Genomic DNA, 15,442 nt, shown 5'->3' on the forward strand with positions numbered 1-15,442 from the left:
GACGTTCCCCAGATGCTCCATTCCAGGCTCTACTCAGACCTTTGTATCCGCTGCTGTCCTCTTCCTGTCCCCTCCTGTGGCCGCACCATCCCTCTTGCCTCAGCTCAAGGGCATCCCCTACCTTTGGGGTAGCGGGAGGATTTCAGGCCAAAAACAAGGTGCAGGGAGGCTGGGGATTTAGCTCAGCGGCACAGCACTTGCCTGGTAAGCATGAGGTTGTGAGTTTGATTCCCGGTACGGGGGGTAGGGGGGGACAAAAAAAACAAAAACAAGGTGCAGTTGTAGTGATTTCCGCAACGGGCTACCATCTGTGCAGTTTGCCAAGCGCTTCCACAGGCCTGGTTTCATTTGGTCCGTCCTCAACCTCGCGGGATGGGTAATTTTATGTCAGCTGGACTGGTCTTGGGGTGCCCAGACCCTGGAAAGCATTCTGGCTGTGTCTAGCGGGGTGCTTTCGGAATGACGTAGACGTCAAACTGACAGGTGACACAGAGCAGACTGCACTCAGTATGGTGGCGCGCATCAGCCAGTCAAGGTCTGTGAAGCACTTTAGTTAGAAAGGTTCTTCCAGCCCGAGGCCACAGCCCTGGGGCACCAGCTTCTTTCTGTCTTTGGACGTGGGACACCAGGTTTTCGGGGGTCCTGAGCTTGTGAGCCTTTGGACCGGTAGCACATCACAGACCGCCTGGGTCTCAGCTCGCCGACAGACTCATCCTGCCGCTCTTGTGACTTGCCAGCCTCCGTTATTCCATCCGCTGATTCCTTGATAATGTACCACACACACACGCGCACACACGCGCGCGCGCACACACACACACACACACACACTGTCGTTTCCCACTCTCTGGAGAATCCCAACTACCAAACACACCGTGCCTCATGGACATCACTAATACCCCCACTGCACATGGGAAACGTTTCAGAGTTGGAGCCACTGCATATGCGGCCAGCCCTGAAAACGTTTCTCTAACTTGTTCAAGGTCCCGGTCGGTGTCCTTGGTGGGGCCAGGACCTGAAAGGCAGGTTTAATTCCTACAGGTCTTAGCTCTTCTGGGGACACCTAGCACGGCTGCCTCTCCCAGGCACGGGGTGCTCTGTGAGACGCCGACCTCGGGGGGCTGCTCCCGGGCTCAGGTCAGCGGTGCTCAGCCCCTGGGGAATCTGAGAAAGCTATGCTTTGCTTCCGGGTTGGGCCTTTCTGAGCTCTGCCCTGGGTTACCCTGTTCTCCTGATAACGGGTCATCCATACCCTCTGAGGGGCTCGGATCTTGCTTATATCTGTCTCCCTTCCTCCCTCCCTTCCCCGTGTCCTGGAACTGCAGCTCCCTGGGGCCAGAGGAAGCAGCAAGCAACGTCTCCGGGCTCTTCCCCCGCAGGGCTGGTTTGTGGTGATGCTCGGCCAGGGCACAGGTGGAACGACGTTCACAGATGCCTCAAACACAGACCCTGGCTGTCCCTGGTCCTGCTGCCACTCTCCTTTTACACAACTGAAAGCACTCAAGAACCCACACTATTGCATTTTGGTGTCAGGCCACACCGCCAAGGAGGTGCAACTGTTTTTCCTTGTCTCTTCGCACATTCCTTTGTAGCTCCAGATGATCTCCTCCTGCCTGCAGGTTTATTTCCAAAACAAGTCAGGAAAAGGCGTTTGGCCCACACATTTTGGTCTGCTGTGGTTCCCAAGCTGTTTTGGAGATTCTTTGCGGGAGGAGATAGGTTAGCTTCTTCTTGGCTACAAACTGGGTTGTGTTGGTGCCATAGCACATGCGTCCTGATTTTTAGATGGTGGAAAGAGAAGGAAAGAGAAGAAAGAAAGGAAATCATGGAAGAAACCATTAGCAAAATACCGTTAATGTAGGTGTACTGGTGGCAATAATTTTGTAGGAATAATTCTGTATTTGCAGATAACCTACAAACTGGGCTGCTGGCGCTCCAGGAATGGGGTGGCAGCGACTGCAGCAAGCCACCCACCAGCTACGTGATGATACGGATTCCTATTTTTCCGTTCTTAGTATCTGAAAACACTTCAACACACTCGCTGCTAACAATTCTCTTTCTTGCCTCAAGCATGTGGAGAAATAGGTTGGTGAGGGACGGACTGCTCAGAAGGGTGGGCCGTGGGATCCAGGGGCCAGGAGGACCCTTGAGGCCTGGACTCCTCCAGGAGCTGTCTTCTCCGAGGCAGCGCCCCCCAACTAGAGGACCTGGGTGTGGCCCACAGGCATGCAGCTGGAGTTGGAGGTGGGAGCCGGGGGAGAAGCTGAAGGAAAGGCGTGTGGGAGCGCACACCACGGCCTGTGGGGTCATGTCCCTCTCCCCTCCGTGCCCCGTTAAGGACATTTCTCCCTGAGTTATTATCCAGGCTGTTGCTTTATCTGTAATAACAGCTGTGACAATGCACACTGCAAAGGCCAACCCCGGGCTCCTGTTGCCTCGTGCCTTTGGTCAGGCTGGAGGCAGAAAGGAGTAGATGAAGTTTGTGCTCATCCAGATGCGTTTCACCTGGCTGTGGGAGGGGCTGTCGTTAGAAGCCCCAGCTGGAGCCAGCCCTCTCTGGGCCCAGGCAGGGACGGTAGCTCAAGTCTAACATGAACACGTATAGGCAAGGCACAGGCAGCTCATCTCAGCCTCGTCGCTGAGACACAAGACCTGCAGCCCCAAGAGCGACGGCAGCCACAGGGCGTGGGCACTCGCTCCTTCCGGGCAGAGGCCCCCTTAGTACCCAGAGCAAGCAGTGGGTAACAGGAGCCAGACTCTTTTTTTTTTTGTCTTTTTGAGACAGGGTCTCGCTGTGCAGTTCAGGATGGCCTTGAGCTCACTTCATAGCCCAGGCTGGTCTCAAACTCACAAAGATCCTCCTGCCTCAGCCTCCCGAGTGCTGGGATTATAGGCCTAGCCTAGGAGCCAAACTCTTGGCTTCCAGTTGGAGCACCTCCACTCTACCTTGTCCACAGCATGCCCTCCAGCCTGAGGGAGGTGTGTGGCAGCCTCACAGCCCTTGCTATGGGGATGAGAAGTCCGAGGAGCCCCCAGTACTCTTTCATTCATTCATTCATTCCCACCGTGTCTCTCAGAACATGGCTTTTGAGCACTTGAGCGCACGTCACACATTGTCATGCATGGGGATGAGAATGTGAGGTGTGGTGTCAGACCTGGGTGAGTCAATCCCCCTGAGCCTTGGCGTCCTTGTTTGGAAAATGGGGACCATTAATCCTGTGCGTAACACACATAGTGAGTGCTCCAGACCAGGCGGCGAGGGAGTGGGCGCCACGTCCTCGAGAAGTTGCTGGCCTTTCAGGCGAGCCGGACTCACCAGCTCCTCGCGTGTCCGCGACTTGGCTGAGCAGCCGGGGGCGGGGGGCAAGAGTCACTCCAGCGCGTGCCCGTGTGCGCCCTGTCGCTCCCCAGCCGGGTGACGGTAAGCAAGTCCCTCAGTCTCTCTGGAGGGGCTGGAGCTTTCTTCTTTGTCACGGGAAAACGAAAGCAGCACAGGAATACAGGGATGTGCATTCATGAGTAGGCGATAATAAACACGAAGCGCCTGACAGTCAGTAACATCAATAAAGTAGTATCATTTGTGTGCGAAGTCAAAGCGATCATAGAAGGGGTGAAATCCGAGCTGGGTTTTGAGACACAAGCAGAGCTTTAGAGGGAGACATCAGACAGCAGGACTCGGCCCACGATGGGGAAGGACGGCGCCTTGAGGGAGGAACAGGGCTGTGGATGCGGTAGGGTGGCGGATACAACAGCTTCTGCAGAAGGGGGTGAACTGGTGCACAGAGCCGAGAGGTCTAGAGGCAGGAACACTTAGCTGCAAGGGATCAAGGATGTCCCAGGGAAGTAGGTTCTCTCCTGCTCCACGACTGAGCTTTCTCCGATTTAGCTTTTTCTCAGCCTCCTGAAAGCTCCAGCACTTCCTTACTGCTGGGGTCTCCAGGGCAGAAGGCCATGCCTTTCTCAGGAGTGCCAGCAAGGGTCTTATGTGTCCTTCATCCTGATTGGGTTCCATGCCCACTGGTAAACCAATGTGTGTTCTGATTGGCCCGTCCTGTCACTAATGCCCAGCCCTAGTGGTAAAAAAGCGCCTGGTGGTGGAGGAGCCTTCCCAGAGGAACAGCAAGGCACAGGTCCCGGGAGGGGCACGTTGCCGGGCTGTGAAGCAACAGGTCGCTAGGACACCACATCCGTACTGTGCTTGCAGTGCGTGCCTCGTGTCCCTTACTGCATGCTAGCTACTGTGGCTTCCTGGCTGCTCCTGGGGTGCTGTTTGTTCTTATCCCATTGAGGACTTAAATGTCACCCACTCAGCAAGGCCTTTCCTGAGCAATTTCACTCTAACCACTTACCAGTCCACTTACTTAAACACAGCATGACCAAAAGTACATATTGTGTTTGTTAATTTTTATAAGGTAATATAACAGAAAATATGACAGTTTTATCAAGTATATTCAATAATTTTTCTGTCTATGGCGTATTTTAAAACATTCAGTACACAGTGCAATGTTACAGTCAGGACAGTAGTATCTGGTCTCTTTCTGAATTCTTGTTGCATTATTGCCTTTCTTTAAACAACACACTTACATTGTTGTGTTGGCCTTTCCTTTTTTTCTGTGGGTGGAATAATTTCAATAAAATGTCTGCTTGCTAAGTGTAATGGTGAAGATATCAATGATGGGAGGCTGAGGCAGGAGGATTGTTGCAAGTTCGAGGCCAGCCCGGGCCACAAAGTAAGTTCAAGACAGCCTGACCTGCACAGTGAGACCCTGCCTCAAAAAGATAAAAAAAATAAAAAAGACGTCAATGATGGACATTGTGGAGGGCGTTTTGCTCCCATAGTTTTCAATTACTTGGTCTATTAGACTTAATCTAAATTGTAAGTGACTTTTTGGAAGCACTTGTTTTGAATAAATAACAAACGAGTTCCATATGTTTGGTCTTGAAGGCGCTATATATTTTATAATAATATTTTTCCTCGCTTTTTGATTAGAGGATAGCTTATAGATGTTGGTCAACGCCACCCATAGAATCATTATAATCACTGGCCATTACTGGAAGTTTTTTAGGTTTGTGTCCTCTTTCAAGTTCTATCATTTCTGATTCAGTGACTTTTTTTTTTTTTTCCGGTACTGGGAATCGAACTCACGACCTCGTGCTTGCCAGAGGAGGCATTGTGCTGCTGAGCTAAATCCCCAGCCCTCAAGTTCTATCATTTCTGTATTATGAGTAGTTGACAATGAGATTTCTGTGTTATGAACAGTTGACAGTTTTTTTCCCATTTCAGAACACAGACTTCCCCCCTCTGCTGTGCTAACGTTTCTTCCTTTTCTCAGCGTTTTCTTTCGCAGATCTGCTTTCCTTCATATTCAGTCTCAGTGTTCCAAATGCATCCGACGTGTGTTGACATCACTGAGTTCTGGAGAAGTATAAAAATTCTACCTAATGTACTTGTAAGAGTTTTTATGGATTATAGCACAAAATTATAGGTTCTCTTTCATAAATAAAATAAACAAGAATTACGAAAAGAACATAACCAGAACTTATTATTAGATTTCACTAGAAACAAACATCAAAGGCAAATACCATGTTCTAAATAAAAAAGCACACAAAATGGTCGATGTAAAACAAACAGACATGCAGGAGTGTCTTGTGCAGACAGGGATGCGCTGACCGGTTGGAATCAGGATAGTCAGTACATAAATAAATGTGTTGGGGGCTGGGGATTTAGCTCATCGGCACAGCACCTGCCTGGCAAGCGCAAGGTCGTGAGTTCGACTCCTGGTACTGGAAAACAAACAAACAAACAAACAAACAAACAAATAAATAAATGTGTTCCTGGAGTGATGCTTGGGGTAAACTGTTAAGTGGTTAAAAACATAACCTCCTTGCTGGGCATACACTTGTAATCTCAACACCTAGGAGGCTGTGGCAGGAGCACTGCTGAGGGTTGAGGCCAGCCTGGGCTACATAGTGAGTTCAAGGTCAGCCTAAACTGCATAGCAAAAGCCTGTCTCAAAAACAAACAAAACCAAAAAAATGTAACCTCCTTCTAGCTGGGTGGGGCATGGTGGTGCATGCCTGTAATTCCAGCACTCTTGGAGGCTGAGGCAGGAGGACTGGACGTGTGAGCCGCACACACACACGGGCAACCTGGCAACCTAGGGAGAACTTCCTTTTAGAAAAGGGGAGGGGGCTGGGGATTAGCTCAGCGGCACAGCGCCTGCCTGGCAAGTGCAAGGTTGTGAGTTCGATTCCCGGTACTGGAAAAAAAAGGGGGGGGGGAGGAGGGGCTGACAATGTAGCTCAGTGTACAAGGCTTTGGACTCAATTCCCAGTACCACTAATTAAATTAATAAAATTTTTAAAAAGCAATCCCTTTCTAATTCTTTCCATATTCTCTATTCTCCCTCCTTGCTTTATTTTTTCCTTTTTCATACTATTATATTGTTTCATACTATTATATTGTTTCATACTATTATATTTTTTCCTTTTTTCATACTATTATATTGTTTTACTTATTTATTCTCTTGTCAATCTTTTCCACTGAAAAGTAAGTTCCCAGGGCAAAGACTTTGTCCATTCTGGCCTCTGGCCTGTGCACTTAGAATTGTGCCTGGCACATAGTAAGTACTCAATAAACAACGGCTGAGTGAGTGAACGTAGCCCTGGCACAGCCATGCTATGAAAGTGAGATGAAAGCAGTTCTCTCTCCATTAAAGACAAGGACACTGAAGCTTGAGAGAAGGATCTTCTAGGCACAATGATTTAATTTTTTTAAAGCCCTAATTGTTGAGTGTTACTGAGAAAACGGCAGAGAGGAACGTCATGCTTTATAGTGAGTTCCCACCAAGTGCAGGTTAAATGACGCCCTGTGCAGGAGTTCGCATAGGGAAAGTTCAGGAGCCTGAGTCACCGCCTGTGTGTGTTAACCGGGGCTTCCTCGGTGCGGAGGACCCGCCTGCTCAGTCACCGCCACAGCTCAATCATGCCGTGAGCAGCCACTGACTTTCAGCAAGTAGCGACAGTCCCATTTCAATTAATGTGGCTGATTTGAACCTTATGGGTTTCCTAGTTTCCTTTAAATAGAATCTGCAAGCTTGTTTGGATTTTACTGCTAATGGTAAGCCTGAAGCCTTAAGAAGTTTGTATCTTGTTTTATGTTTGTAGACCTCTAAAAAACATTAAGACAAAAACTAAGTAACTTTGCAAGGATTTGTATCCTTTATAAAGTAACATGCTACATATTCAAGATAATGAAGCACTTTGCAGAGGTCAAACCCTCCTATCCCAGGAGATACAAAGGAGTAGATGAGGGAGTTCTTGGAAGGCTGGAACTCCATACCTTGGCACGGGAAGACCACCCCGCCACCCCTCCTGCCCCCAGGGCTCTTTCCCTGACAATATCTGCCTCCCACATACCGGTACCCAGGCCCTGACTCGTCCTATTGCTTCCCTGCAAGTGACCAGCGCGGGCCTCCAGGCTCCGCAAAGGCCCAAGGTCCCAGTTGCTAAGAGCTTCCCGGCCACTCCCTTCCCAGGCCTCCCAAGATGCGTGTGATGAGGACAGGGCTATTACTCAATAGGAATTTCCCAGTGGTGATTTGAACTTTTGCTCTGGTATTTGCTGGGAACTGGACATAGCTAGGGGAATGTTCCAGCCCTGGCTGGAGGGCCCAGGGGAAGCAGTTATCAAGCATGGCTACGGCCATCGCTGCCTTCAGAGGGGACCTCAAGGTCACTTGCTTGGGTTTTATTCCTGCAATTTGGGGGAGAGGGGCACACATCACCCTTGGAAAGGCCAGATGTCCATCATGTGGGCAGAGCCTGGCAACCCGAGAAACTGTCCTGCCTGCTCTGTGGATTTTTTTTTTCTGGTACCGGGAGTCGAACTCATGACTTTGCGCTTGCCAAGCAGGTGCTGTGCCACTGAGCTAAATCTCCAGCCCTGTCCTGCCTGCTCTGTGCCAGTCCTGCAAGACAGCTTGCAGGAGGGAAGCTGCCCGCTATCTCCATCCTCCAGGAGTCTCTGCTGGGCAGGGTGGAAATGGCCCCTGGCAGACATCCCCAGCCAGGCGGAAGCTGATGACAGAGGAATTAGGCCTGGTGAAGGCCGAGCACTGCTGCCTGGGTCACATACAGGACAGAGCAAATTCAGTTTCTCCAGCACTGGCTTCTCAGGGGCTCAGGAATCCTGATGTAGGAACTGCTGTGTGGGCTTTGGCAAAGGACTGGCCTCCCTGGGCCACCCGTGGGTTCATGAGGAAACTGAGGCAAAGAGCTGGAATTTGACTGAAGCCGTTTCATTTGACGAAGAGCAGGTATCTATTACATATCGGGCGCTACGCCTGGCTGTGTCCTGTCAGGAGTTTGGGGTGAGTGAGCCCTTTGATTAGATTGACTCGGGCCAGGGACAGAAGTGATGCTTCTGGCTTTCTAAGCTAGAAACCCGAGAAGCCACAGTGAATTTTCCTGCTTCCATCTGTTCTTGTACAAATACAGGTTGAGGATGCCTTATTTGAGGTCCTTGGGACCAGAAGTGTTTCAGGTTTTGGGATATTTATTTATACCTACTGTGAAATCTCGAGGGATGGAACTCAAGTCTAAACACAAAATTCCTTGCAGGTTCATACACACCTTATACACAAATTCTGAAAGGAATTTTACGCCATGGTTTTTTTTTGTTTGTTTGTTTTCCAGTCCTGGGAATTGAACTCACGACCTTGTGCTTGCCAGGCAGGTGCTTGTGTGGCACTGTATTTTTTTTTTTTGTCTTTTTGAGACAGGGTCTTGCTATGCAGTTCAGGCTGGCCTTGAGCTCAGTCTGTAGTCCAGGCTGGTCCTGAATTTGCAATGATCCTCCTGCCTTAGTCTCCTGAGTGCTGGGAGGCACTGTATTTTGGGGCACCTCAAATGTTGCGGTTTTGGATTGGGGTGCTCCTGGCTCGCAGGAAGAGCCCATTACAGCCAGTGACCGTGGTTCTGGAAATACCATGGTATGAGCAGCTTGGGATAGAAGGAAGGAAACCCTCCTCAAGACAGTGGGCTCCAAGGCTCAGGGTGCTTTTCGTTTTTGTATTTTGTTTTTGGATTTTTTCCGGTACCGGGAATCGAACTCAAGACCTTGCGCTTGCCAGGCAGGCGCTGTGCCGCTGAGCTAAATTCCCAGCACCTCAGGGTGCTTTTCGTTTCCAGAACTTTCAGATCCTCCCTCCCCGTGTCTCTCCACTGGGCCTGGCCAGGTCAAGCACACAGCACAGGGCAGAGAGAAGGAACCAGTGAGTGCTGACGTGGCCTGTGTGCTGCTGGGCCAGCCTCTGCCTTCTTTTTGTCCCTGCCCTGCCGCATCAGTCCAGTTCATTTCATCCTCGGTGACTGTGGGTGGATGGCTGGAGCCGGGAAGGCCCTGGCCTGCGCCTGGCTGGAGCCTGAGAGCTGGGAGAGTCGGAGCTCTTTGCAGTCTCCTGGCTTGTTGCGGGCACAACGCAGGGGGTGCAGTGGTTTGTCCAGGGGTGCGGTGGCGCGGTGGGTCACAGGGGTGCAGCGGTTTGCCCAGAACTTACAGGGGTTTCGATGCCTCCCTCTTCCTGGAGGGTGGAGCACACACCCGGAGCTGGGGTGTCTTTCGACAGCAAAGCAGCTCTGCCCTTTGAGGGACGCTCTGAAGTAGCTTCCTGCAGCGGGGGCCATAGGGGGCCTCAGCCTGTTGCTAAGGAAGGGGCCTCTCTCTTCCTTGAGCAGCTCCATAAAGAGGCCCCCAAGAATGGAAGGAGCAACTTCCTCGCCACAGACTGGAGCAAACTCCTCGGGGCTCCGTTCACATTCACTTGTATGGGAAATGACAAGAACTCTGGTCATATCTGGTTCCTTTGTCCCTGCACCCAGAGAAGTCCAAAGGATGGACGGGAAGAGGACAGCAAAGCTGGCCTCCGGGAGAAGGTGGTGGTGTCATCTCCCATGTGAACCTTCCCTTCTTTTTGTCCCTTTCTTTCTGACTCTCCCGATATTGATCAGGCTGGTCTCACACTCACGGACTCCAGTGATTCCGCTGTCCTAAGCAGCTGGGTCTATGGGCAGGTATGACCATACCTGGCCAGTGTTTTTTTAAAGGGCTGTTTTTCTTCAACTTTTTATTGAAAACTCGTAACATAGTTTTTCCAGCTTCCTCTCAAAGCAAACAAAACAGCTCCCACCCAAGACTAAGCAGCCTCCTCAGCCAGTCAACCAGTGAATTGTTACTGGGCATCTCCTGTCTGTTTTTAGAGGGACCCAGGGACAGGACCACATCTGTCTTGTTTGCTCTTTTTTTTTTTTTTTTTAAGAGAGGGTCTGTATTTCTTTGTTGCCCAAGTTGGTCTCCAACTTCTGGGCTTAGGAGATGCACCTGTTTCAGCCTCCCAAGTGCTGAGATGACAGATGCCTATGTCCTGCTCAGCTTTTGTTTGGTCTTTATCTTTACTTCCAGCACAGTCCTGATAAGCATGTGGAGTGAATGAATGAAAGAAATTCAGAAAATTAATAAAATATGCATGTTATTGTCTCTTATCTTGCACAGTGATTAAGCTGGCAATTAATCACTGTTAGAGTCAATGGCAGTGGGAAAGGTATTATTGACTCAGATAATAAATACGCATATGACAAGATTCAAACCACAAAAAGAAACCATTATTTACCCACCACTATGGCTAGTTTTTTTGTTCTATTTTTTTGTTTTAAATTGACAATACCAGGTGCCAGGAGGATACAGAGCAATTGAAATCTTCGTACCATGCTGCTAGTACAGAGTAAGTTGTTACAGCCCATTAGAAAAACTGGCAGTATTTACTAAAGTGAAACGTATGTCCACCTTATGACCCTGCAATTCCATCCTTAGGTGCATGCTCCAGAGAAATGTATACATCTGTTCAGCAAAAATACACATTAAAATGTGCAAGTAGTTTCATTCATAATAGCTCCAAACTAAACACACAAATGTCCATCAAAAGAACAGTAAAGTACTTAGGCTATCTTCATGTAATTTTTTTTTTTTTCTTTTTTCTTTTTGAGACAGGGTCTGGCTATGCAGCTCAGGCTGGCCTTGAGCTTACTTTGTAGCTTAGGCTAGCCTTGAACTCGCAACAATCCTCCTGCCTCAGCCTTCTGAGTCTGGGACTACAGGCGTGTGCCACCACGTCCAGCAGCCTCCTCCTCATTGAGAAGACCAACGACGTTACTGTTTGAACTACATTACCACCCTCTTCCCTCCCCTGTGAACATCCTCACCTGTCCTCGCCCTTCTGCTTTTCTCAGATGTTTCTTTCTTCTTGTCTGTGGCCCGCCCTTATAGCTGGGTAACCCCCACGGTCCTACTTCAGGAACTTTATGCGGTCCCTCAACCTTCTTTTGCGAACATTTTCAGCCCTCTCTGCTCAGCTGGCTCCTTCTTTGGGGACCACAGGCAACTCACACATCTTCTTCCTAGAAGAAATCCTCCTCCGACCTCACCTCCCCCCCCCACTACCGACCGCTATGTCCTCTTCCCCCCCACGTTCCCTGCCTTCATTTATTCACCTCCTAGTATTTCTTAAACTCACAGCTTTAGCTCCTAAAATCCACAGGCCAAGTCCTCAGCCAAAGAACACTTGTTAGGTGTTACTTTCCTGACTCTTTGATACCTCTGATGTTGATTCTAATTTTTTTTTGGTACCAGGAATCGAACTCAGGACCTTACGCTTGCCAAGCAGGCACTTGTGCCGCTGAGCTATATCCCCTGCCCCTCTTGTTTTTGTTTTTTTTTTTTTTTGTACTGGAAATTGAACTCGGGACCTCTTGCTTGCCAGGCAGGCGCGATTCCGCTGAGCTATATTCCCGGCCCCTCTTTTTTTTAAAAAAACCTTGCTCCTTTGACTTCCACAGCGCTGCACGCTCCAGGCTCTCCCTGCTCATGGCTGCGATCATGTCCGCCCTGTCTTTCAGGTGCTCTAGTTCTTCACCCTCCCTTTCTGAGTGTCGCATGTCAGGGTTCCGCCTCGCTCACCTTTGTGGATGGTCTCTGGAGGTCAGTGCCACCCTGCGCAGACGGCTTGTGCGTCGGCTTCCCTTGAGGTCAGGGCCAGCTCAACCCAGGGTTCCACACCTGACCCTTTCCTTCTGTTCTGTCTCATTTGGTTGTACCTCCTCCCTCACCACATTACCCAACTATAAACCCTGCGTGCATCACGCAGGGTTTCTCAACCTCAACCCTACTGATACCTTAGGCTGGAGAGTTTCTTGTTGCGAGGAGGCTGCCCCGGGCATGATGGGATGTTTAGCAGCATCCCTGACCTCTACCCGCCAGATGCTGATGTTAACTCTTCTAGGAGACAACCCCAAAGGGCTCTAGACCTTCACCAGGATCGCCTGGGGAGGGATGTCCAAATATCCTAGGGCTGAGAACCGCTGGATCAAGGGCATGGATCTAGAAGTCACTGTAATTTTGAACTAGTGACTACTTCTCTGAGCCTGGGTTTGTTTTCTCTACTAAAGGAGCTCAAAGAGGACAATGCAGGGTAGGCAAACCGCAGGGTCTATTCCATATTGGAGCCCAACACAAGCACCCCTTTCCCCTCCTTACACCCAACAAAACTTTTAGGTCTCTCAGTCTTAGCTCCTAAGTATTTTATCCACCCACTCCCATCCACGCCTACCTGGATATTGTGACTGCTCTTGCAGCTCACGCCAGCTGGTCCCCCGAGACGCACCCCTTACACAGCGCGGGGAAACATCCTTCCAGCCCCACTCCTGCCCCTCTGGGAGCGGATTTCCAGGCTGGCGCGTTGAGACACCTCTGTACACCATGCAGTTTCCTGGGCCTGTGTGTTAGCTCACGCTGCTCCTTGCGCCTGGGGTAACCTCCCCCGCTGATCCGACTTTCACTCCTGCAGGCTTGCTGGAGTTCCATTTCCTCCAGACAGCCAAACCTGCAGCCTCCCTTCCCACGCCGCCCTGTGCTCCTCTTCCGTCCCCACGGTCCCTCATCCACTTTCCTCCAGGACCCACCTCAGGCATCACATTTTTGTCTCTGTGTCTCTCTCTGCATGGCAGGGATTGTGTCACCTCGACCCCCGTAACATCCAGTATACTCCCTGACACACAGACAGTGCTCAGTACATTCACTCATTCACTGAGTGGATTACAGCACCACCGTTCCCTCTATGTTAAGGTTAGAGCATCACTTAGAAGTGGTCATAAAATAGCTTATAAATCTGCTGTCTCTGTGGCTCAGAGGCAGGGCTCCCTTGGCCAGGGGCTCATGGAAGGCCCAGCGCCGATGGTGACCCTTGCATAAATGCGTGTGGCTGAGTGACAGATGCACCAACATGGCTTACGTGACAGGGAATCGAACTCAGGACCTTGCACTTGCCAGGCAGGCACTTGTGTCACTGAGCTATATCCCTGGCCCTCTTTCAAGTATCTTAATTCAGGGCCTTTCTTGTCAGTGAGAGTCTTCCTTGAACTTCTTCACTCACTTCTGGATTGACCTAAGTACTTTTATAGATGACCTAGCCATGCATCCTGTAAATATAGTTGACCTTCCAACTCTATACTTTGTTTTTGAGGATGAACCTCAAGACTTTTGCCCTGAGCTACATCCCCAGCCCTTTCAAATGTTTTGTTTTGAGACGTGGTCTTGCTAAATTGCCTAGGCTGGGCTCGTACTTGCAATCCTGCCTCAGCCTCCCAGAGTGCTGGGATTTCAGGCACATGCCACCAGGCTGGGCTATTTCCACACTTTGGGATCTGTGATTTACCCAACTATGGATTCAAAATCAGCCCAGAGAGTGTTGAGGATGTAATTCAGTGGTGGAGTACAGTACTTGCCTTGCATGTGCGAGGCCCTAGATTCAAGACCTAGTACTGCAAAAAAAATAATAAATCAGCCAGGAGGATTTGTTGAATGTGTGCACTTCCTTTTGTCATTCTCTGAGCGATGCACTGTAACCAGTACTTGTGTGGCATTTATATGATATTAGATAAGAGTAAGCTAGAGACGGTGAGTGCACCTGACAGGCAGAGATTATAAATTAACACGTGTCCCTTCATCTAAGAGACTCAAGCACCTGCAGACTTTGGTATCTGCAGGGTCCTGGACACCAAGGATGACTATAACTTAGCCCTGCATGCTAGGTGTTGGGGTGCAAGACGGACACATGTGCGGTCCACTTCAGAGTGCACAAGCTACTGAAGGTTCACTTGCTACTGACCTTCAGCTCGCCGTCCTACAGAGGCGCTCCCCTGGAGGTGCCCGCAATCCCAGCGCTCTGGGAGCTCGCCTCATCCCCAACACTGCGAGACCCACGGATTTCACTCTCCCTTTACGAACCCTAGAAAGCCTCGCCGGGTACCAAGCAGATTCCCCGATCTTGCCCTCCTTCCTCATCTAGTAACAATAAGCTCCTTCAAGCCTAAGGGCACGGATCGGTCCCTGGGGTCCCGAGCCAGCTCCGCCCTTCGGGCCCGTTTCCCCACCTGACAGGTATGTGTACATAAGAAAGGGCCCTGGTGTAGGCAGACCACTCGGGGCCCTCCCACCAGTTTTCAGGATGGTGTCGGGGGTCTGTACGAGGCAGAGGATGCCGGCCGACCGTAGGTGGTTCTGGCTGCGCCAGCCTGCAGAGCTTGCCGCGGGGATCCGGGAAGATGCAGCCGCTACCCAGGAAGGCCGCGGCGGAGCAGTCCCCAGAGCCGGAGAGCGGGCTGAAAAGGAGGCTGGGGCGAGGCGGGAACGCGGAGAGCCCTTTGCAGACGAGAAACCTGGCTCCGGGAGGCGGGGCGGGGTAGTGGTGGAGTCAGGAAATTCCCAGGAAATTCCTTTCCTCCGCTGCCCCTCCCCGCCCCCTTTCCTAGGGTGCCCGCTGGTCCGAACTCGGGTTACCGGGAAAGAGAAAATGAACGCTCTCCGGGTTTCTCCGCGCAGCCTCTCCAACCCCCGCCCGGCCCCGGGCGTGCAGCGCGCGCGGGAGCGCAGGGAGGCCGGCGCGCCCGGGTTCGGGGCCTCCTCGCCGGCGCGGAACCGGTCCAATCCCCGGCGGTTCCCGGGCTCCCGAACGCGCTGCAGCTCGGTCCCCGAGCTCTGGAAGGCGTCCCCAAGCTTCGCTCCCGTTCAGCTTAAGCTGGTGTCACATGAGCCGCGGGGGAGTGGGAACCCGGGGAGTGGGCGGGGGCGTGCGCGCCCGGAGGGGCCCGCCCAGTCCACCTCTGTGCACCGCCGCCCGCCTGACGGATGCCAGGAATTCCCAATGAGCGGCGGTGGGGGGAAGTTTGGGCAACTCGGCCTGGCCAATGGAGAGCCTCGGGAGGGCTCTGCCCCTTCCCCCGCCCCCGCCCGCGTCGCCTCCCGCAGCGCGAGTGTGTCGGCCGCGCTCAGAGTGCGCGGAGATCGGTCCGAGCGCTCCCGGCGCAGGCAGCCCGCGAACTCCCGCCGCCAGCC

This window comes from Chinchilla lanigera, unplaced genomic scaffold, assembly GCF_000276665.1.
Source record: "Chinchilla lanigera isolate Chin_1 unplaced genomic scaffold, ChiLan1.0 scaffold00065, whole genome shotgun sequence".
NCBI lineage: Eukaryota > Metazoa > Chordata > Mammalia > Rodentia > Chinchillidae > Chinchilla > Chinchilla lanigera.